The sequence below is a fragment of the Diceros bicornis genome, assembly GCF_020826845.1.
Source record: "Diceros bicornis minor isolate mBicDic1 chromosome 20 unlocalized genomic scaffold, mDicBic1.mat.cur SUPER_20_unloc_2, whole genome shotgun sequence".
NCBI classification, from domain to species: Eukaryota; Metazoa; Chordata; class Mammalia; order Perissodactyla; family Rhinocerotidae; genus Diceros; species Diceros bicornis.
In genome coordinates this window covers 175,348-197,703 of record NW_026690884.1, presented here as the reverse complement: position 1 = coordinate 197,703, position 22,356 = coordinate 175,348, and the positions used below count along the sequence as shown (strand labels likewise).

General features: G+C 46.9%; 1 long non-coding RNA gene across 1 annotated transcript; it reads right to left on the bottom strand.

Annotated features, from left to right (window-relative positions):
• Positions 1-286: 286 nt before the first annotated feature.
• On the bottom strand, positions 287-19,860 carry LOC131401831 (uncharacterized). The gene is made up of 4 exons (XR_009218029.1): positions 19,660-19,860; positions 12,719-12,836; positions 894-1,070; positions 287-347 (listed from the first exon to the last, which is right to left on the bottom strand). It is a non-coding gene; the product is annotated as an uncharacterized LOC131401831 (long non-coding RNA).
• Between the last annotated feature and the right edge of the window lie 2,496 nt (positions 19,861-22,356).

Genomic DNA, 22,356 nt, shown 5'->3' with positions numbered 1-22,356 from the left:
TCAGTAATCTCTAATCTTCCAGCACATTCATGCTGCCCCAGTTTCTTCTATGAGAGAAAAATAAACACTGCTCTTATCAGTTAATTTTGCACTAAGATATCAAAGATTCAAATTTCCACATCCCTCCTCCACTTCCCATTCCCTCTCCAACGGGTAGTACTTGCATTTTCAAAGATAGTACTTGCATTTTCAAAGAGGGCAATGCTTGACACAAGGGAACAGTACATCATGGAGAAGTGGTGTCTAAGAAGGGGAATTCTTCCAGGCACCTTTCGGGTGATCCATTCCAGTCACAAACACCGCTATTCCTGCATGTAGAGGTGTGTGTCACCTAAGCCTCCTGTAGGCTGGGAGGATTTCAGACTTACTTGATTTTCAGAATAAGCAGTTGATGACTCTAGCTAAATCTACTAGAAATGAGGTTGACTGATCTAGATCTCAGCCCAAAGGCATATGCATGCTGGTCACTCCCTCCACCCAGCCCTTACTTCTGTGTCCTCCCTTTGTCTTTGCACAGACACACATCGAGAGTCCGCTGTGTGCTCCCACTGTACAAATGTTCTGAAGTCTAACCTGCATTTTCTGCCCTCAAAGAGTCAGCAATAAGCAGCAGCAAAAAGTGTCACAAGACAGTAAATGACTAAGGACAAAACAACAAGTGTGTATAATAAGAGGTGCCCTAGGATTGCAGACAGGGCTAGACCCCAAAGGACTAGCATAATAGGAAAGGCCTCTTATATGAGGTAGGATAGGAGTATGTCTTAGAGATTTGAATAAGTGGAAAAGAACGGGTAGGCAAGATATAGTATCCAAATACGGCCATCTCAGTTCTTCCATTCCTTTACCACATGCAGCTCCTCTCTTCAGAGGAGGAGCCCATTTTCCATCCCCACCTTGTGACTGGCTTTAACCAACAGAATGAGATGGGAATGACATTTTGAGACTTCCAGTGGCACAGGCCTTAAAAGGACTAGTAGCTTCCACTTCTTCCCTCTTGGACCCCAGCTGCCATGTTGTGGGGAAGTCCAGGCTGGGCTACTGAATGATGAGAGTCCATGTGAAGAGAGGCCCTGGAAGATGAGAAGCCATCTTGGTCATTCTACATGAATAAGCCCAACTGACACTCCATGGAGAAGAAGTACCCAGCAAGTCTTGCCCAAATTCCTGACTCATGGAATTGTGAAAAATAATGAACCGTTGTTGTTTTAAGCCACTAAGTTTTAGGGTGGTTAGTTAAACAGCAATAGATAACTGATTCAATGGGGATAAAGGGGAGTACACGAGCATTGAGATGCTTTCCACGTGAAAGGATGGCGTAAATAAAATGAGAACGCATGCACATGGTATTTGGGGAGCCCTAAATTAAGCAAACCTATCTGGCTAGAGCGGACATTTCAGATTAGCAACTAGAAGAATACAGATTCATAAACTGGGCCCAGAGAACTTTAATGTGGGAAGGAGATCTTCAAGACTATTCATCAATGCCCTCTGTAGCAGATGCAGTCAGTGTCCTGTCCGGAGACCCTTGCCCTTATACTTCAGTGCGTACCAGCTCAATATCCAACCACCAGTACCTGCTTCTCATTGTCTGGGTGCTTTTTTTGGCCCCTGCAGCCCACTCTACCTATGCAACAGGCCAGAAGTGCTGGGGAAATAATGCCCATGAAGAGGAACCCTCAGCCAGTGACTAATGGGAACTGGGGTAGAAATACTCCAGCTCAGGTGGACTTACTCTAAGGCAGGTGTTCTACACAGTTCCCCAGAGTTTTCTCAGTAGAATCAAATCCCAGTTGCCCACAATGGTAACTTGCTTTATAATGCACTTTAATGGCCACCTCCCTTTCCCTGTCTCTCAACCCCACTCTTTTACTGGCGTTTCCTGAGATCACCTCCCAATAAACTGCTTGCTTTTGGGGAAACCCAAACTAAGATACTCTCATTTTACAGTTAAGAAAAATAAAACCAAGATGCAGATTTGGGGTGAGTGCTGTAACAAAGTGAACAAAAATACGCAGTTTTTCAAACACAATAGAAATTTATTTCTCCCCAATAAGAGAGGGTGAGAGGGTAGACTCTGCTCCAGGAAGTCATCTTGCAAACCCAGGTCATTGGAGGAGCTTTGTCATCCTCAATTTGTGGCCTCCATTAGCATCATTCCCAGACAGCAAGAAAGAACAGGAAGGTGCAAGGATGAGATGACAATTACACCCACCATTTCTGCTTGCAATCCATTGGTGAGAACTTAGTCACATGGGCTAAATGTAGCTGCAAGGGAGGCTGGGAAATGTAGTCCAGCTGGGCAGCCATGTGCCCAGCAAAAAGAGAATAAATTGGTGAGAAGTAGCATACAGGAGTCTCTGACACAGGAAGATTAGGTGATTGCCCAAGAGCTTGCAGCTAGTTAGTGGGCAACTAGAACTATAAGCCTTCTGCCTACCATTTTTTTTCTTTCTACCCCCACTGTGGCAAGTCTCAAATGTCACGCTTAAGAGTCTGATATTCTGGGGCCAGCCCGGTGGCAGAGTTGTTAAGTTCATGTGCTCCGCTGCAGCAGCCAGGGATTCACAGGCCCGGATCCCGGGTACAGACCTAGGCACCACTTATTGAGCCATGCTTTGGCAGGTGTCCCACATATAAAATGGAGGAAGATGGGCAGAGATGTTAGCTCAAGGCCAATCTTCCTCAGCAAAAAAAGGGGAGGATTGGCAACAGATGTTAGCTCAAGGCTAATCTTCCTCACCAAAAAAAAAAAAAAAAAGCATCTGATAGTCTGCAGGATTCATCTCCCCTTATAAGAGAGCCAGCAAAGCAGAATAAGCCCTTGGAAACCCTCTCAAGTTCAGTCTACACGAGGGTGCTAGATTGGACTTTCTGGCCAAAGCAAATGGCATAGTCACTACTGCCCATGATCTTCCCCTTTAAGCAGAGCCAACCAGCCTCACTTGTAGCCCATGTTGCCCCTTGGTGAGTATTTTTTAAAACATAATAATGGCCCTCCTCCTCAAGGAACTTTACTGCCATACACCAGAACAGTGTCTTAAAAACCATACAAATCTACAATAACAGCAATGTGAAGGGTGCCCCTGGAGTCAGGTGAAGCTCGATCTGTCAGTACTAATCACAACTCCTGGCCAGGGGAGGGAGAGACAAGAACCATCAGACTGGCTGACATCCATGATGATCAGAGACATTTTACAGTCATCGTTGAAGAATCTGGACTTACTCTGTGGCTTGCAATTATCCACAGGCTAATAATAAGTGCTGAAGCTCTTTTTTTTTTTTTTTTGAACCCCATATCAGGAATGGAGATGCTCACCTGGCATCAGCACCCAGCAAAGCTTATTTAAATATTGAAGTAGAGGAAAATGAGAGCAGACAGGTTTATCTAAGTGAATCCTGCTTATCTCTTATATGCTGACCCATATTTTTCAAATTCAGTTTTTGACTAGATTTGGGTTTAAGCTGGTCATATATGTAGAACTTGTCTTTTTTTTTTTGAAGAGCAATGGAAGCAAATGAATTGAAAGAATTTCTTCATTGGAAAAATTTGTTTAGTAGCTCTGCCCTGTTTTCCTCTCTCAAATTAAAAAAATAAAATCCTTTAACCTCGATAGAGATAGCACTGAGTTTTTAAATCATTATTCTGCCCCTTGGCCATTCTTCAACTTTTCCCAAGATAGAAGGTATATTTCTTTCATAATTAGGTTGGAAATAACCAGGGTATGTGTTGCTTAAGTTATTGAACATCACCTTTGTAGAGATTTGAACTCTACAAAGTAAGGTGGTACTCTAGATTTTTTCCCCAACAATTTTCTGTTATGCACAGCAAACCTCCCTCCAAACGCAGACCTCAGTCTCATTTAAGAGACCATGTTGAAAATATGTGTCTAATCACCAAGAGGCCCACCATTTATCAGGATAATCTTTCCAAACTCATCAACTTTAATGGTATGCAGACGGCTTTTCTGGAGAGGGCTCATCAGTAAAAAAAAAATCTCAAAATTTCAGTGTTCTGTGGCTTTACTTACATAGTCAAAAACATAATCAGAGTTCCCTGCCTTCTTGCTTAATAGTCATTTTCTGCCCATATACTACCTTGAAAAATAGTCAAACAAATGTAAAGAAGATAAATATCAAGCATAAAAGAACCACAGCCCAAGGAGATGGGTTGTGTGCATAAAAATGAGTAACATCAGAGCTGCAGATTAAGAAATGGAATATGTTGGTGTTTAAAATTAGAATGGTTCCCAAAAGAATTGATAATGTTCCATTTAAGAAAAGAAATGTTTCCAAATCAGCCCACTGAATAGAGAAGTCTGAATCAAAGTCAGAAATTAATAAAAAAGATGCAGACAGAGACCCCCCATCATAAAGAACAGAGACGATTTGTGTGCTTATAAAAGCCTGCAAGGCCCGGCGGTGTCCATAGTTCTAAGGGAAAAAAATATAATGAAATGCAAGAAGAAAATGTTAAAAACAGAAATGAATGTACCTGGTAGAAAAGCTATTGTCCTATTCTTGTGACACAATGACTTGTTTTCTGGAAAAGTAATTCTTCAATTGAGCCCAGGCAAGCACTGCATTCAGTGTAAAGTCGTATATTTAGACCTGAAGTCTGAAGGGTGTGCCTGTATTTAAAGCTCACTGCTACCCCAGGCTCATTAGAGTACAAGGACAAGGCTCTATCATATTACTGCTTCGACACTATTCAGAACTTTGGGGTAGTTTACAGTGGCTTCAAGTACTTAGATTGTCAGCAGCGTAGGAAATAGAAAGTAGAATATTGAATAGGTGAGGTGTATACATCAGACATGAAGGAATGTATAGACAAAGATAAGAATCCTAGTGGAACAACCTACTATAGTGAAGTCCTGGCAGAACAATTCCAGGGTAAACACAGACTTCTAGTAAATAGAGCTGCATTGCACAGGTTGCAAAAATTAGAGCAATCTGAGTCTCATTCAAGATCAAATGGTTCCTTTCTAGACTTTATATGAGGAACAGGGCTCTGCTATGGGTGGCGGAAAGATAAAGGAAGATAATCAGAGCCATGAAATCTTTAGTGTAGAGACAGGGACAGCAAAGGAAAAGTGTCTAAATTCAAGTCTGTTTTGACAACAGGATAGCATCCTTCTGCAAGTGCTTCCTTGCAAATTCGGGCCAACCCAAGGTTTAGGCTGACATACCTGTGCTTTGTGGGAAGCTGCCAGGAGGCTGGGGGGCACTGGCTGGTGGGGGAAGGTAGGAAGGAGGAAGTGTGGTCAGGAGAAGGAATGGGGAGAAGTCGCTTAAGGACTATATCCAGCCAAAATAATCCACCCCTGTTTTCTGGTGAGAATTTGTTTTTTATGTATTCATTTTTGGAATAAATAATATCTGCGTGTAGGGAGAACAGCGAAAGGGACAGAAGCAATACAGCAAAGAGCTGGTCTCCCTCTCACCTACCTACCCGGTTCCCCTTCCAGTAGCAATCACCAAGACCCTTCCTTACCTTGTAAATATTTCCATTACACAAGTCCAGTCACTCAATTTCAATCCGTGATATCAAAGAAAAAAAGCTCCCCACCCCATCCAGTCGCTCCCCAACACCCACGTCTTTCCCTCCCCTTCAGGTTGTTCTTCGCTCAGTCCCCCTCTCCAGCAAGTCTGTTCATCTCACGGTCTTTAATAGACGACCTGCCGACACTGTGATGACCCAGGCGTTTTTATTTTTTTTGTAAAGGGCAGGGTTATTACTTAATGATAATGACTTATTTTCACATTGTCGACTGCTGATGTTTAAAAGATAAGAAGACATTTGTCTGGGCGGACGCCTGAGGCCCTCGGACACCGGGAGACCCTGCCAAAACGTTTCCAAACTGAATAGTCACTGGGCTGCCAGATAATTCACAAACTATTTGTATGAGGTGTTTATCAAATTATTAACCGCACAGATGTTGTTTGGCTGAAGAGCAGCTGAATCCCCTCTCTGGCAGCCACCGAGACAAAGGTCTCCGGGAATAATTGGAGATGTGCATGGAATATTAAATTAATTTACTGCTCTTAATTCTTATGCAAATTCTGACCTCCGGTGGCGCCTATCAATTACTCCGCTCGCAGAGAAAGCGAAGGCGACAGTTTCTTTTCTTCTCTTTGCTTTTTTTTTTTTAACGACTCAAAAAAGGAAATATTTGCAATAAGCAGGCGGTAGGAGCATCACGTAACTGGAATTATTTAATTGAATCGCCAAGTTTTCGGGGACGTCCGTAGAGGATAAAACCCCAGGACGCAGGGGAGAGGGCGGGAGGGGTGCGGAGGGCGGAGGAATTTGTTGGTTTGACTGCACACCTGTGGGCAGCGGGAAAACACAGCCAAGACCAGGGCCCCGTGCTGGCAAATGAAACGCTGGCCTGCAGGCGGCCGTGGGCCTTAGCGATGCTGCGAGGTCGGCGTTAGCGCCCGGCCGCGCCGCCGCCACCGACTCCCTGTAAGCGCTCCACGCTTCCGCACCCCCGGGTCAGGCTTGGACGCACCACTGCGCTGCTTGCCTCCCCCGCTGCCTGCAAGGTCTCCATCTGAGCTCTGGCTGCCTTTCATTTATCTTTTAAGGGTGTTAACCCGACTTTACAACGCCCGACCGGAAAAAAAATAAAGATTTTATTCTTTGTTTGAAAAACCAAAGCACAACGCTGCGCACCCATGTTCAAGTCCCACCGATAGCCCGGGTGGGCCGAAACGCGATGTGTCTCCCGCGTGGAGAAGTGACACCCACTCTTTTCTCTGAATTGAGCAAACGCCCGGCTTTGCGCTTGTGGCTTAAACTCCGTGCGGTTTCTGCGCCCCGGTGGTGGGTTGTAAACTAGGGTCTCTGAGTCTTTCATCATCTTTTTAATAAGGAAAACCAAATCGGGCGCTTAATGTCATCAGCCCCGGCTCGACCTCGCCGGGACCTCGGCAGCCCGATGCTGTCACCAGCGGCCCCCGGCGCAGTCACAACGCGCCGCCTTTCAGCTCCTCGCGGCCCCCACAAAAGCCAGACAACAATATCAATTAATCATGCAGCCGGCAAACAAGATTTATCCCGCGACAAACAGCCCCACCGAGAGCCGCTGAATGGGCGTGATTAGCATGTGAAAAGGCGAGCAAAACTCCGCGCTTCAACAGCTAAAGAGCGATTTGATGGGGCTGGGATGGGGAAATTACTTGATTAGCGTCCGTCGGAGGAGAGCATGGTTACAGCCCCTCGGCCCGGAATCCGACGGGGGAACAAAACTCGCTGGTAAATGCGGCGACATGGAGGGAGAGCGGGCCAGGGAGGGTAGCGCGGGGCCGCACTGCGGAGACGTGACCCCGGTGGAGGCGGGAATAGAGAGCCAAGGGGATGACCTGCTGGCCACGGCCAAAGCCCGAGGCCGCAGCCCACAGGCGCCGCGACAACTGGTTCTCACTGCTCTCACCTGGGGCTCCCAGGCCGGGACAGGGCGGACACAAGACTCCCCCACCCAGTGCTGGAGGTCGGACTTGAAGCGCTGCCCGGCTCTGGTCCGAAAGAGAGAGGGAGGCGTGTGTGGTGGAAGAGGCCCACCCACGCCGGCCCTGGAGTCCCCTGCGGCCCAGCCTCTGCCAGCTCTGGGGCTCCAATGTCAGTCGCGATGCCCGCGGTGCAGCCGTTCCACGTCTGCGCGTCTGCAGTTCCACTCGCGCGGACAGAGAAGATTGAAGCCGGGCAAGACGTGTGTTCCGGCTCCTCCGAATTTAATCACCCTGTTCTGACTCCTCGAAAACTTGTCGTGTTTGGGCTTGGCGTTTGACCAAAAAATGGTTCCGTGGCTGCACCCATGGGGAGGACTTGGGGAATTGGGAGGGAGCGCCCTGAGCTGGGGGGGGCGGGGGCGGGCTGGAGGCTCGCAGAGGCACTCGGGGCAGGAGCAGTGTGCCGCTCGGGGTGCGGGCGCGAGAGCCTTAGGGTAGGGACCTGGATGGAGCAGGCCCTGGGGCTCTCCCTGGGCTTGGGTGGGCAACCCCGGCCTGCCTCGGATCAGGATACACAGGGCCAGAGCTGGCGGCTTGCGAGGCTGCTCTTCCCGGCCTCCTCCCAGACTCGGAGGGCCGCTCTGAAGGCCCGCCGCCCAACCCGGCCCAGGGTTTGGTTTGGGTATACTCGGGCCTCGTAGATGGCGCTGTTACTTGGGGGAGAGAAGAATGGGCAAAACGCTAAGGGACAGCGTGGCTCAGGGTCCGCAGGGCAAGGCCAAGTGGAGGGTGCAGGCACGCTCAGGCCTCCATCACCCCATCTTGGGCAGAGGCCCACGCCTTCCCCGCAAACCCCCCCCACCCCCGACACTGCTCCTGAGCTAAAGTCTGCGCCGACCCCAGAGAGAGAAATTTAGTTGCCCACTCTCGGCCCGCCTGTAACCTCCCCTCTGGGCGCCTCCCCACACCCCCCTGCTCCCTGGCTCCTCCCAGTGCGGGGGAAGGGGAAAGGCTCCCACCCTGTCCCCAAAGGCTCAGATGAACTCCCTCCGGGTCTCAGGACCCACTAAAAGGGTCCTTCCAGTTCACGCTTCGAATCGAGTGCACAGGTGAGTCTCCGGTAGGCGGACCTCAATTTACCTGGGGGAGAGAATCTAATTCGGCCTTCGTGAAGTACGTTAACACAAATGTAATAAAGACTTCAACAGACAGGTTCGCCAAGGCCCCGCTCGTCTTCAGTTACCCTGCTCCTTGGCACAAATGAACCAAGCACCAAGGAGTCAAATCTTCTTTTATATCAAAGGGGGGGGAGTGGATTGTCCCCATCGAGCTGAACAATTGCCACCCAGTTGAACAGGGTGTCAGTTAACAAACCGCTGCTCATGGCCGACTTCAAAAAGGTTAATACTTTCTGAAACCTCTCTGGTGGCGAGTGTGCAGCGAACAGGAGTTCGCCCCTCTCCTCCCTTTCTCCTTCGCCCTCTCCCTCTGGACTCCGCGCTGAAGCCGCAATGAGGCTCCCTCCTCTTCCTGTCCCCAGTCAGACTCCGCGAGCCACGGCCCGGGCTAGGCGCCCGTGCAGAGGTCAGAGAGGGGCGCCGCGGCCGCAGGCCTGCAGGGCACACCGGTAAGCAGGGCGCGGCAGCAGCGGAACGCTCTAGCTGGGAACCCAAGACCCGCCAACTTGGAGAGCGCACACGCCGGCCGCAGAGCCCCAGACCCGCGGCAGTCTCCAAACGCGCAAGCCCCGCAGGCAGCGCGGCGGGACACACGGAAATCTGTGCCTTGCACACCCGCCCATCTTTCTCCGTGGGACACTAACGCGCCGTGTGGCCGGAAGCGCTTTCTCCCGGTGGCTGGGGCTGTGCATTTTAATTCCCAAGCCCAGTGGTTGAGTCATCTCTAAATTGGCGAGCGAAGGGGGCGGTGGCAGGAAACCGGGTAGCTGAATGCCTTTGCCTGCGGGGTGGCAGAGCCCTTCCCACCAATAGCGACGGCTCAGGGCTGGCTTTGTAGTTATTTTTACAGGTTCTGCCCGGTGCCCAACATATTGCCCTGAAAAGCAAGAGGCTGCTGCAATTTATTCCAATGGGCGGTTTTTAAGAAGCTGGCAATTTGAACCGGCTGGGTGTTATTTAGTGCAACATGAAATCAAATGATCCTATTTCTCAAATAACAGTGTCTGTGAGGAGACGTGAATCCTCTGAAAGGGTAATTGTCTGCTGATGGTGTTTTCTATTATACCCGATCTTGGCCTAAATGATGCGCGGCAGCAGGGCTGAGAGCGAGGGGTGAGATCAGTGCGCGAACTCGCGCTCTGGAGGCAGGAAAAGGCAGCCCCGCTCGCGTCTTGGCAAGTCGAATGAACAATGCCACCCAAAGCGCCACCAATTTGACGTCATTTTGCAAGTGTCTGACATCATTAGACATGAGTGATCTTGTGCATAAGAGAATAAAACTAACTCTCCTTTCGAAACGTTGGGAATCGTTAGAGATTGGAGACTGCCATCACCCTCACTGTATCCTGGCGTCGTTCAGTCAGACAACAGATCGACGATAATCTGGAAAATAAAACCTACCTGGGCTCCCCTCTTGCCCCCATGTTAATATTGAGAATGCCAAGTCCTTCTGTCCAAGGACACACTTCTGTCTAGGATCTTTCCAGTCCTGTTTCTGGAACCCAAATTCAATTTCTGGGAAAGATATTGTATCCACGAGGCGCCTATTAGTTACGCGGCATGTGGCACCTTTTGGAGGAAAAAGTTGGCCCTGAGCTTTTAAATTGTCCTCCGTGGGCCCAGCCACTGTTTTGGGTGGAAACCAGATATAGGAGTTCAGCTTGTGTCTGAGAGAAGCACCGACGAGGAGCAAATTTAAGAAATGAGCTTAAGAACAGGGACAAAAGTGGCAGGCCGCGACCTGCGCGTCTGGCCTCGGGGCGTGTCGGTACCCGCGGTTCGAGCGCCAGCGCGCACACTACTGATATCTGGGGCTACCTGTCTGCAGAATTATTCCCGGTTGCAGAGATGGTCGCAGGCAACAGCCTTGCCCATAAACCCTTTTTACTTATTACTCAGGCACCTTGAGGGGAGTGACCTCCTCTTCACACTAGCCTTCCGGCCTGGACAGAAGCGGGTTCGGCCATTCCGGAGAAAGTCACCTCCAGGACCACACCCAGACCAAGGACAAGACAAGGCTCTGAGCATTTCCTCCATCCCCACCACCCCTGCCCTTCAAACTTTTTTCCTAAGGGGGATTTTGTATGTTCCGAATATCCTGGAATTGTAGGCACAGCCTACACCTTCCGCTAACTTGCAGCATTTCAGGCTGATCCTCCAAGAACGAATTAGTAGCTTGTTTCTGCTCTGGCTTGGCAAGTTTATTTTTATATTCTCTTTGGATATTTTGAGATTATATATGTATTTTTTCCCATACTGTGATCTCTGTTTACAAGTCCATTTGGTTGTTCATGATCTTTCCCCCTTCCTTGGCGCTACTTCCCAATATCTAGAGAAGCCGAGGAAGAAATGGTAATTCCCGCATATCCGAGGAACCCGGCCTAGGATCTTCTATCCCTTTCTCAGAGGGAGGTTCAGCCACCGCACCTGGAGCCCAGGCACCGGACACCAGGCACGCCGTTCCTGGAGCTCTCTCGGACCTCTCTAGCTTAAGGAAAGCGGGTAGCCTGGGTTCAGTTCGCGGCGTCCCCCCCAGGATGTCATTGCTCGGCTGAGCAGCTGTTCTCCTGCCAGGCCCGGGGCACCGCTGGACACCGGGCCTCCGGAGCCCGGGTGTGGCCCTCTCATTGTCACCCTCCCGCTCTGCATCTGAACAGCCCGGGCTGCAGTTTCCTAGGGTCTTCCGGGGACATCCTCGCCTCTCCTTGCTGAAAGTTAAGCCCTTCGATGCGATCATGAAGTAAGAGGTGACCCTCCCTCTGGCCCACGAGTGGCCTCTCAGGGACCCCTCCGAGGCTGCCGCCCCCCGCGCAGACCGGGAGCTCTGCGTTGCAGCAAAAGCATCCACCTGCCTCTTTGGGACAGAACTGCGCCAAGGCGGCGGGGTACAGTGTGAGGGCAGCCGGCCCCTTTACCCACGAGGACCAGTGCGGGGCGCCACCTCCAAACCCGCACTCACACCTCTCCCAGAGGAAGGGGTGGACACGCCGGAGCCTGTCCTCGGCCCCTTAAGGAAAAGAGAGTGACAGCAAGGAGTCCCCCTAGTAACCCCAAAGGGGCTTAGATCGGCTCCCCGCGCCTCCTCCCCCATCAATCAAGCTGGGCACCCCGGAGACTCTGCGCCTCGAGTGTCGTTAGCGTCTCTCCGCCGTCCCGAGGCTCCAGGCTCTTGCGAGGCTTCATACTCCCTCCCCCCGCCGGGCGTGCCTGCCCCTGGGTTGGCATGGACCCCCCCCCCGGACACGGGACAGGGCTGGGGTCCGTGGGCTGGGGAAGAGAAGGGGCTTGGGGTGGCTCGACCCGGCCGCCACATCCCCGCCTGCAGGGAAACCCTCTCCAAGTGCAGGCGCGAGGGGTTGGGGGCTGAGAGGAGACCCAGCGGGGCCAGGGCTCCCCTCCTCCCAGGGGTCTCGGGTCCCTGGAACTCTCTAAGCCCCTGTGGCGCAGAGACAGAGGATTCAAGGGAGAGCTCTTCCTTCGCCCGGGGCTGTTTCCCGGGCCCTACACCCCTTTGCAGGGGGAGGAGCCGGCCTCGCCCAGCTCTTCGGCTCAGACCCAAGCTGCCCGGTGCCCATACCTCCCCGCTCTGCTCTCCAAGCCACGCTTTCCTCCAACCCCCACCCCCGCCGCCCTGCCCTTCCGGGACCCACTGACCCTGGGGGCGCGGAGCGGCCGCCCGCGGAGCCTGGCCGGGCGCCGCGCGGAGGAGGAGCCCGCAGCCCAGACCCGCAGCGCGGCGCGGTCGGCCCTCGGCGAGGGAGCGCAGAGCTGCCTCCCCCACGCCCTATAATTTAATCACACGAGACGTTAAATCATCAGGCCGCTCATTAATCATCACGCGAGTTATTGGGACTGAACGAGCCGCCGCGTGTTTTGACAGCCCAGACCCGTTGGCGGGGTCGGGGTGTGTCTGGTTTGGGGGTTGAAGAGGGTGTCAAACCACTCTTGGGAAACACTGCGAGCCCCGAGCGGGCTGAGGGGGTCTCTTGCCTGGGAAAAAGATTCGCCAAAGTGCAGGCTGGGCGTCTGAGTTTGGTCGAGGGTTTGTCAAAATCCCAAACGCATCCCTCCCGGGACCCTCTCCTTACTATTTGGATTTTGATCACGACGCTTAAGACAGCCTGCGGCGTATCCGTCAACAGCATCTTAATTTGCAGTTTTTCCGGAGGGCGAATTTGACCCGAACTTGTGCATCTTCATTACCTACTGCGGACGGTGTGAAATTAATGCGTTTGAAATACAGATGAAATCATATCACTGAAGTCATTTCAAAGGACAACTTTTCCCCCAACTCAAATGGGCTGTGTGGTCTTTTCCATACTATAGATACGAAGAAAGGAAAATAAAGGATTTTTTTTTCAATTAAATCCTTAATTTGAGGTTTTCTTTTTTAAAATAATACGTGTGTTTCACTTTAAAGTCGTTAGAAACTGGTTTTATTTTCTAGTTTTTTTCCTTTTCCTATTTCTATTAGATGGATTTTTCAAATGAATAAACAAATTAAATGAAAATTCATATGATTTGATTCCATACAATGGAAGAAGCAAGTGAAGTGCTGTAAAGAGTTGTCTTAGTGGCACAAGGAGAGTAATTAGTTCTCAGCATTTAGGATCTAACTCACCAGCAGAACAATGAACAAAAGAAAGAATATCTCCCCTCTGGTGGGGGTGGTGTAGATAGGAATCTGTTAACCAACTGTATTTTTTGTAAATATCCAGTATGAAATTAGTATCTGGAAGAAATGTAACTCCCAGATTAAGTCCTTTCCCTCTTTAGCATAAGCCAAGGCTAGTGTGTAGCAAGAGAAGGCCAGTTCCTGTTCTGGTAGGAAATGGCTGTGAATTTAGTTAAGCTGGCAAGTAGATTAAATCAAATTATTTCCCTTTTAAAAATATAACATAAAAACGAATGTCAACTCAAGACATGTTCAAATGCAGCTAAATTGCATTTTACCTTTTTGACTAGAAAGTGTGATCAATCTAGTAAGCAAATAAGTACATAAATCTTGACCCTGTGTTTATGTTTTATCACAGAATATGATCGATATTATTAAATGTGTCCAAGACCATTCTTGAGATATTTTCTCCCCTATTTATCTGTTGTCTGCATTTTTCTACCCTACTCACAAACACACAAAGAGATAGGTATCAAAAACTCAACATACACAAACACTGCTAGGTGAAATTCATAAATCCTACAGAAGCTAGTGAAGGGGGGAAAAAGCCATAATATGAGGTGAATTTTTTTTTTTAAATAAACCAATGGAAAAAAATATCTTGGCTAGCTTTATCTGTGCCTAAGTATGTTCTGTAGTTGCAGGGACATTTGTTGACCAGACTGAGAGATGACTTTCTATCCTAGCAGCTCTTTCTAGTTAAAGTGGCCATTGGTAACTGCCTGCTAAAAATCCTATGTGAAGACTCTGTTTTAAAACTGGATATTTTCAGGCAGGCCCGTGGCTTAGTGGTTAAGTGCACGCGCTCCGCTACTGGCGGCCCGGGGTTCGGATCCTGGGCGCGCACCAAGGCACCGCTTGTCCAGCCATGCTGAGGCGGTGCCCCACATACAGCAACTAGAAGGATGTGCAACTATGGCATACAACTATCTGCTGGGGCTTTGGGGGGAAAAAGGAGGAGGAGGATTGGCAATAGATGTTAGCTCAGAGCCAGTCTTCCTCAGCAAAATGAGGAGGATTAGCACGGATGTTAGCTCAGGGCTGATCATCCTCACACGCGCGCGCGCACACACACACACACACACACACACACACAAACTGGATACTTTCGACATAACCTGCTCTATCCAGACAGCATGAATTGGTGAACTGGGCAGTTGTCTACTTCTCAAATGTAGAATGAGGATCAAGACCACATGAGATGCTTGTGAAAAAAATTAAACACACAATGTTTTGTTGAATGGAGCCACCAAAAATGAGAAAAATTAATTCCTTCCGTTCATTTGCTATTTTTCATCATGATACTGCTTTTGCAGACATCATGCATTTGACTCTCATGGGAACACCAGAGGTCTGATTCCAGGAGATTTTAACCTCTCTCGCTCTGCTTGGGGAAGTTACACAACTTGTTCACGACAGAGCAAAAGTGAGAACCCACATTTTCTGACTCCCAGTCCAGTGCTCTTTCCAAACATCTGTTTAAGATAGCTAACACACACACTTTGAATTTTTCTCTTTTGAAAGCCCTCCCTCCATCACTCAGTAAAGCTAAGTGCTAGAATATTCTGCTAGAATATTCTGAACCTCTTTCAGAGTGTAACAAATATGGAAAGTACTCTTGACTGGGGCTCAGCTCAGACCCTAGTTTTAGCTCTGACCACGGACCAGTTACTCTGTAACTTGAGTTGGGTTCCCCCAGAAGCTGACATTGAGACAAAGATTCAAGGGCAAGTAAATTTTTCAGGGGTTGCTCTCAAGAAGCAACATAGAGGGAGCAGGGAAGAGAAACAAGGAAGGGAAGAGCAATAAACTGAGTTATCAGGCAAGTTACCATTGTTTGCAGCTGCAGCTTAATCCTGCCAGAGGAGCTCTGAGAGGCAAGGGAATTGTAGTACCCAACTCTTGTCAGTCATTGCTTGGCTGTTAATTTCCCGTGGCTGGAGACCTGTCCCACAAGAGGCAGCAGAGGGCCGGCCCGTGGCTTAGTGGTTGAGTGCGCACACGCTGCTGCTGGCGGCGCGGGTTCAGATCCCGGGTGCGCACCCACGCACTGCTTGTCTGGCCACGCTGAGGCCACGTCCCACATACAGCAACTAGAAGGATGTGCAGCTATGACATACAACTATCTACTGGGGCTTTGGGGGAAAAAAATAAAATAAATAAATAAATAAAAATTAAAAAAAAAAAAAAAAAGAGGCAGCAGACTCTGGCCATCAGTGAAAGCCCTGAGGCAGAGTTGCAGGTGCTGGCAGTTGGATGGTGAGCCAGTGAGCATGGAAGTAGCGAGAGCCATTATATTTTCAAAAAATGTCCACAAATAAATTTCCCAGCCCATACGTTCTACAGTGTGGCTTGCCACTCTCCAATCAAGAGGTGGACTCTATTTCTCCACTCTCTTGAATCTGAGTGAGCCAATGACTGCTTTGACTAATAGAACACAGTGGAAGTGACACTGTACTGGCTCCAGGCATAGGCTCTAACTGGCCTAGCAGCCTCCATTTCCTGTTCCTTGGCATGCTGGCTCCCTCTCAGAACCCAACCACCTGCTGAGAGAACTGCCAACCAGCAGAGAGGGATCAGGTGGGCATGCTGGCCAACAGCCCCAGCTGAACTCCAAAGCCGATGGCCAGCATCAACCACCAGCCACGGAAGTAAGCCATCTTGGACATCCAGCCTAATTGAGCCTTCCGAAGACATCTGACTGTAACAATATAAGAGACCCCGTCATGGTTAGTTTTATGTGTCAGCTTGGCTAGGCTATAGTACTCAGTTATTTAATCGAACACTAATCTAGATGTTGCTGGGAAAGTATTTTGTAGATGTAGGTAACATCTAAAGTCAGTTGACTTGAAGTAAGGAGATTATCCTCAATGAAGTGGGTGGGCCTCATCCAATCAATGAAGGCCTTTAAGAGCAAAAACTGAGGTTTCCTGGAGAAGAAGAAATTCTGCCTCAAGATTGCTGCATCAACTCCTGCTGAAGTTTCCAGCCAATTTTTTTAAAAAAAGAAAGATGGAAAGAAAAAAACCCATACATATATAATATATTTGTGTCTATATGTAGTTCTATTTCTCGGGAGAACCCTGACTGATACAGACCCAAAGCAAGAACCACCCAGCCGTGCCCAGTCAACCCATAGAACGACAAAAGGTAATAAAAATCATTTATTGTGCAACAACAGATAACCAGAACAGAATACAACATTGATATATCCTGCTTTTCAGGGCCTCAGGTTCATCATCTCTACAGTGAATATCTTTTCTAGATTTACCTTTTAGGTCTTTTTCAACTTTCTTGTTCTCAGAATCCCAAGACTCATTAATGAAATGGAATATTTTGCTGTCATTAAATTGATAATACATGTTTTACTAATACTGAAACAAGCAAAATATGAAATAATTAATAAAAAATGAAATAAGATAATATGGACCAATTACTAAACTATAAAAATTGGAGGACTTGGAGAGGTTATAGAGTTAATTAAATAGTTGGTAGGTTAAGGTGAAAGAGGCTTTATATCTGCTTTCTCTATAAGGTTGCTTAAATAAACCTTAAAATATTTCTGTGGTTTTATTATGAGGGAGATTTTATCTGACGCTTTTATAAAACACAATGACGCTGACCTTGTCTACAGGCTTTCCACAGAACAAGAGGTAATCATTTTCTTCAATGACGTAGCCAAAATATTCTGGAGATGTAGTTGACTATCTTATTGGAAATGACATGATGTCCAATTATTCTCCTACTCTTGGAATGCCCAGGTGCATTCTCTGAGATTTGAGAGGTCATGGGTAATCTTGTATTTCTGTTTCACGCCCATAGCAGATAATATTTTCTCTTTTTGTCTTTTTTTTTTTTTGAGGAAGATTGGCCCTGCACTAACATCTGTTGCCAATCTTCCTCTTTTTCTTTCTTTCTTTTTTTTCTCCCTAAAGCCCCAGTACATAGTTGTATATCATAGTTGTAGAGTTGTAGCTCTTCTATGTGGGACCTGTCTCAGCACGGCTTGATGAGTGGTGAGTAGGCCCGTGCCCAGGATCTGAACCGGCAAACCCCAGGCTGCTGAAGCTGAATGCGTGAACTTAACTGCTACCACCCAGCAGGCCCCTCTTTTTGTCCTTTTATTACCCAAAGATAATGATGTCATAATTTCCAACATGTCCATTGGAAATATACTCATAAAGAGAAATTCAGCTTTGAAATAGTCAAGGAAGCTTAAGAAAGGTAAGCGATTTAGAGAATGTTGGAGAAGGAATCTCACGGGGTGTTGAAAATGGAGACATGATAGAGAACTTTGCCTTCACGCTCTAGGATATCTTAGTTTCTCTATACACCTTTCAATATCCAGTTGGGCTGAGGCTCTTTCTTCATTTCATATCGTCAGTTCTAGACCACTGAATTATTTCATCTCCTCTACTTTTTACTTAAAATTCATTCCATTGATTTACAGTTCCTGCTCAGTGATGTAGGGAGCTGGAAAGACTGTTGTTCCCAATCTTGCAACAATAAAAGCCAGAAAATCAGCAAGTACTCTACAGTAGTTCCTCCTTATCCATGGTTTCAGTTACCCTCAGTCAACCTCAGTCTGAAAATATTAAATGGAAGATTCCAGAAATAAACAATTCATAAATTTTAAATTTCCCACCATACTGAGTAGCGTGATGAAGCCTCATGTTGTCCTGCTCTGTCCTGCTCTGGACGTGACTCATCCTCTTGTCCAGAGTATCCATACCATATATGCTACCCACCAGTTAGTCATTTGTTAGCTCTCAGGGTTATCAGATCGACTGTTGCAGTACTGCAGTGCTTGTGTTCACGCAACCCTTATTTTACTTACTAATGGCCCCAAAGCGCAAGACTAGTGATGCTGGCAATTTGAATATGCCAAAAAGAAGCTGTCAAGTGCTTCCTTTAAGTGAAAAGGTGAGAGTTCTCAACTTAGTAAGGAAAGAAAAAAAGTCATATGCTGAGGTTGCTAAGATCTACGGTAACTTTTATTACAATATATTGTTATAATTTTTCTATTTTATTATTAGTTATCATTAATCTCTTTCTGTGCCTAATTTATAAATTAAGCTTTATTATAGGTATGTATGTATAGGAAAAAACATAATATATATATAGGGTTTGGTACTATCCATGGTTTCAGGCATCCAATGGGGATCTTAGAACATGTCCCCCACAGATAAGGGGAGACAACTGTGTAATCAGCAAGTAAAAAAGTCATTTTCATGAACATATTGGAGTTGCTAATGTCACAAGGCAACAAACTGGCCCAAGACTTAGGCTCAGGGTTGCTCATGCCAATCTCATCCATCTTCCAGTTTCTGAGTGCGTCCACCTAGTTGTTCAACCCAAATCATGCAGGGGCAGTTGAACAGTTTCCTTTTGAGCAAGGTAGTAGATTACCATAGCACTGTAATAAATCTTGAAGTCAGTCTTCTCCAACTGTCTTGTTTTTTTAGAGTTGTTTTATCTATTCTAGGTCCTTTGCATTTCCATATGAATTTTAGAATTAGCTTGCCAATTTCTACAAAAAAGCCTGCTTGGATTCTGATTGGGATTCCATTGAATCTATAGATCCGTCTGGGAGAACCGACATCTTAACAATGTTGAGTTCCTGAGCCATATTTCTCTCCATTTATTTAGATCTTTAGTTTCCTTCAGCAATATTCACAGTTTTCAGTGTACAGAACTTTCACATCTTCTGTCAGATTTATCCCTAAGTATTTTATATTTTTTAATGCTATTATAAACAGAATTTTTAAAACTTTGATTTCCTATTGTTTGTTGCTGGTATAGAGAAATACAATCAATTTTTTATATTGATCTTTTATCCTACAACCTTAATAAGCTCACTTATTAGTTCTTAGCAAGGCGATAGAAACCAGAGGTCAGACACAGCCTGGTCTCCCTGCTCCCCTTTAGCCAGCTGAGAGGACATTTGTTATCTAGAGGACCATGAATTGGTTTCTATTTCTCCATCTGCTGTGGGACCTTGAACAAGAGAATCAAGCTCTCAGAGCCTCACGATCATAATGCTTACCTTGCCACACTATATCAGGACTGACGGGATCGGGTATTTTAAAGGCCTACCCAGGGCAAACACTCAGTACATGTCACTGCCCTTTGCCTTATATTCTAAGCTCCTTATGGAAACTTCTTTTGTGCCCCCAAATGCTAAACACCCTTTAGGCCCAGAGTAAGTGCTCAAAAAGGCCTTATTTGTTGAACTATCATGGAGTACTCAATTAAGGAGCCAAAGTCTATGTTCTTAGCTAACGTATATGCTGTTTCTAAAGATAGCAGATTCTGTCAGAGTCCATTTCTCCTTGGTCCAACCCTGGAAGTTACCTTCACGGTTTCTGTTCAGCCAAGGGCAGCCTGCTTCTCTCTGCCTGAGGGTGTTCTGTGGTCCTAGGGTGCACTGGGAAGAGAGCATGGAAGATGAAAACCACTAGGGAGTTAAGACTCCAGGAGCAACTCTCCACTAATGAGTGATGGGACTACGTAGATAATAAAAACCCTACCTTCTCATCCCTCAATTCTGTTCTAGTCTACATCGGCCCTTCGAGGTCCCCGTTGAATTGAGCCACAGTTGCACACAGTGGTAACCTGCTGCTCAAGATGCCTTATATGTGCTTCCTCCCTTCCCTGTCTCTCATCCCCTCTTTCTCAACCACTTCCTGGGATCACCTCCTAAATAAACTAATTGTGCCCAGAAATCTTATCTTGAGGTCTGCTTTTGGGAATCAAACCAAGGCAGGTCAAAATGATCAAGCTAGTTAGTAGCAGATCTATAGGTAGAACCCAGGTCTTCTGACTCTAGACTATGTCCTTTAGTCTCACTGGATACGGGAGTAATACACGTGAAGCCATGATGACACGATGTTGAGTAGTATAAACCTGGACACTAACAGTGCAGTACTGAGTTGTCTCCTAAGAATGGTGTTATGAAGGACAGATCTGACTGTCTGGTTCTAAGCAGCAATATAAACAGCTAATGATTGAAGGAGGGGCTCAGGTGCAGGTCACTGAAGCCAAGAAGGGATAATTTCTCTAAAATAATGGAATAGTAGTAGTATGGGGTATTAAAAAAATCTAATGGAAATTGGGGAGAGGGGATTTAAAGCAGAGGAGCACATCTGTGGATAAGAGTTAATGATGCAAGTTTTAAAAAGCCCAGAGGTATGTGTCAGCAGCATTTCCTGTACCACATGTTTCCATAAGCATGACACATGCACACATTTCATGAATGACCCACTAGTAGTACTACAGTGGGGTGGTGCTGTGATATACCAGAAAGATGCCTACCCCCATGACATTATTAAGTCAATTAAAGAAAAACAAATAGAAGTCACTGCATTAAATGCCACCACTGTCAGTATCATAGTATATGAAATAAAAACAAGTCTATCCTTGGGCCGGCCCCGTGGCTTAGCAGTTAAGTGCACATGCTCCACTGCTGGCGGCCCGGGTTCGGATCCCGGGCTCGGATCCCAGGCACGCACCGACGCACCGCTTCTCCAGCCATGCTGAAGCCACGTCCCACATACAGCAACTAGAAGGACATGCAACTATGACATACAACTATCTACTGGGGCTTTGGGGGAAAAAAAAAAGGAGGAGGATTGGCAATGGATGTTAGCTCAGAGCCGGTCTTCCACAGCAGAAAAAGAGGAGGATGAGCGTGAATGTTAGCTCAAGGCTGATCTTCCTCACAAAAACAAAAAACAAAAAAAAAACAAGTCTATCCAGAGAGGACTGATTAAATTGTTTCACATAACATCCATAAAAGGAAACATTATATAGCTGTTAAAAAAGAATGAGGTAGAGCTATAGCTCTCCATATACTGATATACAAAAATCTCCAGGATATGGTAAGCAAAAACACAAGAATCAGAAACGTGTAAAGAATACTACCATTTTTATTTAAAATGATATAATAGCTATAGATATAGAAATGTAGAGATATACATATGCATATAGACATAGACATAGATGTATGCTCAGAATAATCGGGAAGGCTAATTAAGAAAGTGGTAACTGGATACCTCTGGGAAAAAAAAATTGAGGGCTGGTGGCAGGGATAAGAGGGATATTTCTCACTGAATATCTTATTCACAGTTGAATTTTGCATGACGTATTGCTTTAAAAATAAGGAAATAGGGGCCGGCCCAGTAGCGTAGCAGTTAAGTTCGCGCATTCCACTTTGGCCGCCCGGGGTTCGCCGGTTCAGATCCTGGTTTCAGATCCTGGGCGCAGACCTATTCACCACTCATCAAGCCATGCTGAGGTGGTGTCCCACATAGAAGAGCTACAACTCTACAACTATGATACACAACTATGTACTGGGGCTTTGGGGAGAAAAAAGAGGAAGATTGGCAACAGATGTTAGCACAGGGCCAATCTTCCTAAAAAAAAAAAAAACTTGAGCTTTAAAAGAAAAAATAATGAAATATATGAGATCTCTCTTAGAAGCCAGCCATCAGAGAAAGAAGCTAGACTATTGAATGATGCAGGACCGTGTGAAAAGAGAGGTTCAGCCAATAGCTATACCAAGGCCCAGCTCGAAGAGTGAAGACATCTTGGACATTCCAGCCTCGGCTGAACTCCTAGTTGAATGCAGCCCAGTATATAACCCAGGTCACCCAGCCGAGCCCAGCCACCTACAGATTTGTGAGACATAATAAATCATTTTTGTTGAAGACCCTGACACACACATACACACACACACAAGAAAAAAGAAAGGAAAGAAATGTATAAGAGAAAAAAAACAGAAGGAAATGTTGAATGCAAAAGGGTAACTTTTCCAAAGTAGATTCCAAGGTAAGTATGAGGTGCATTTGGGGTCACTCTTGTTGCTGCTAAGTGATAGCAAGTAATTGTGTTCACAACAGCAGTCCTGGTTGAGGGCATCCTACAGCAATGGTTCAGTGATACAGTAGAAAGCACGTAGATTTAAACCTTGGGCAAGTTCCTGAACCTCCCGAGCCTCAGTGAAACAGTGATAATAACACACATTTTACAGAGCTCTTGTGAGGCTTGAAG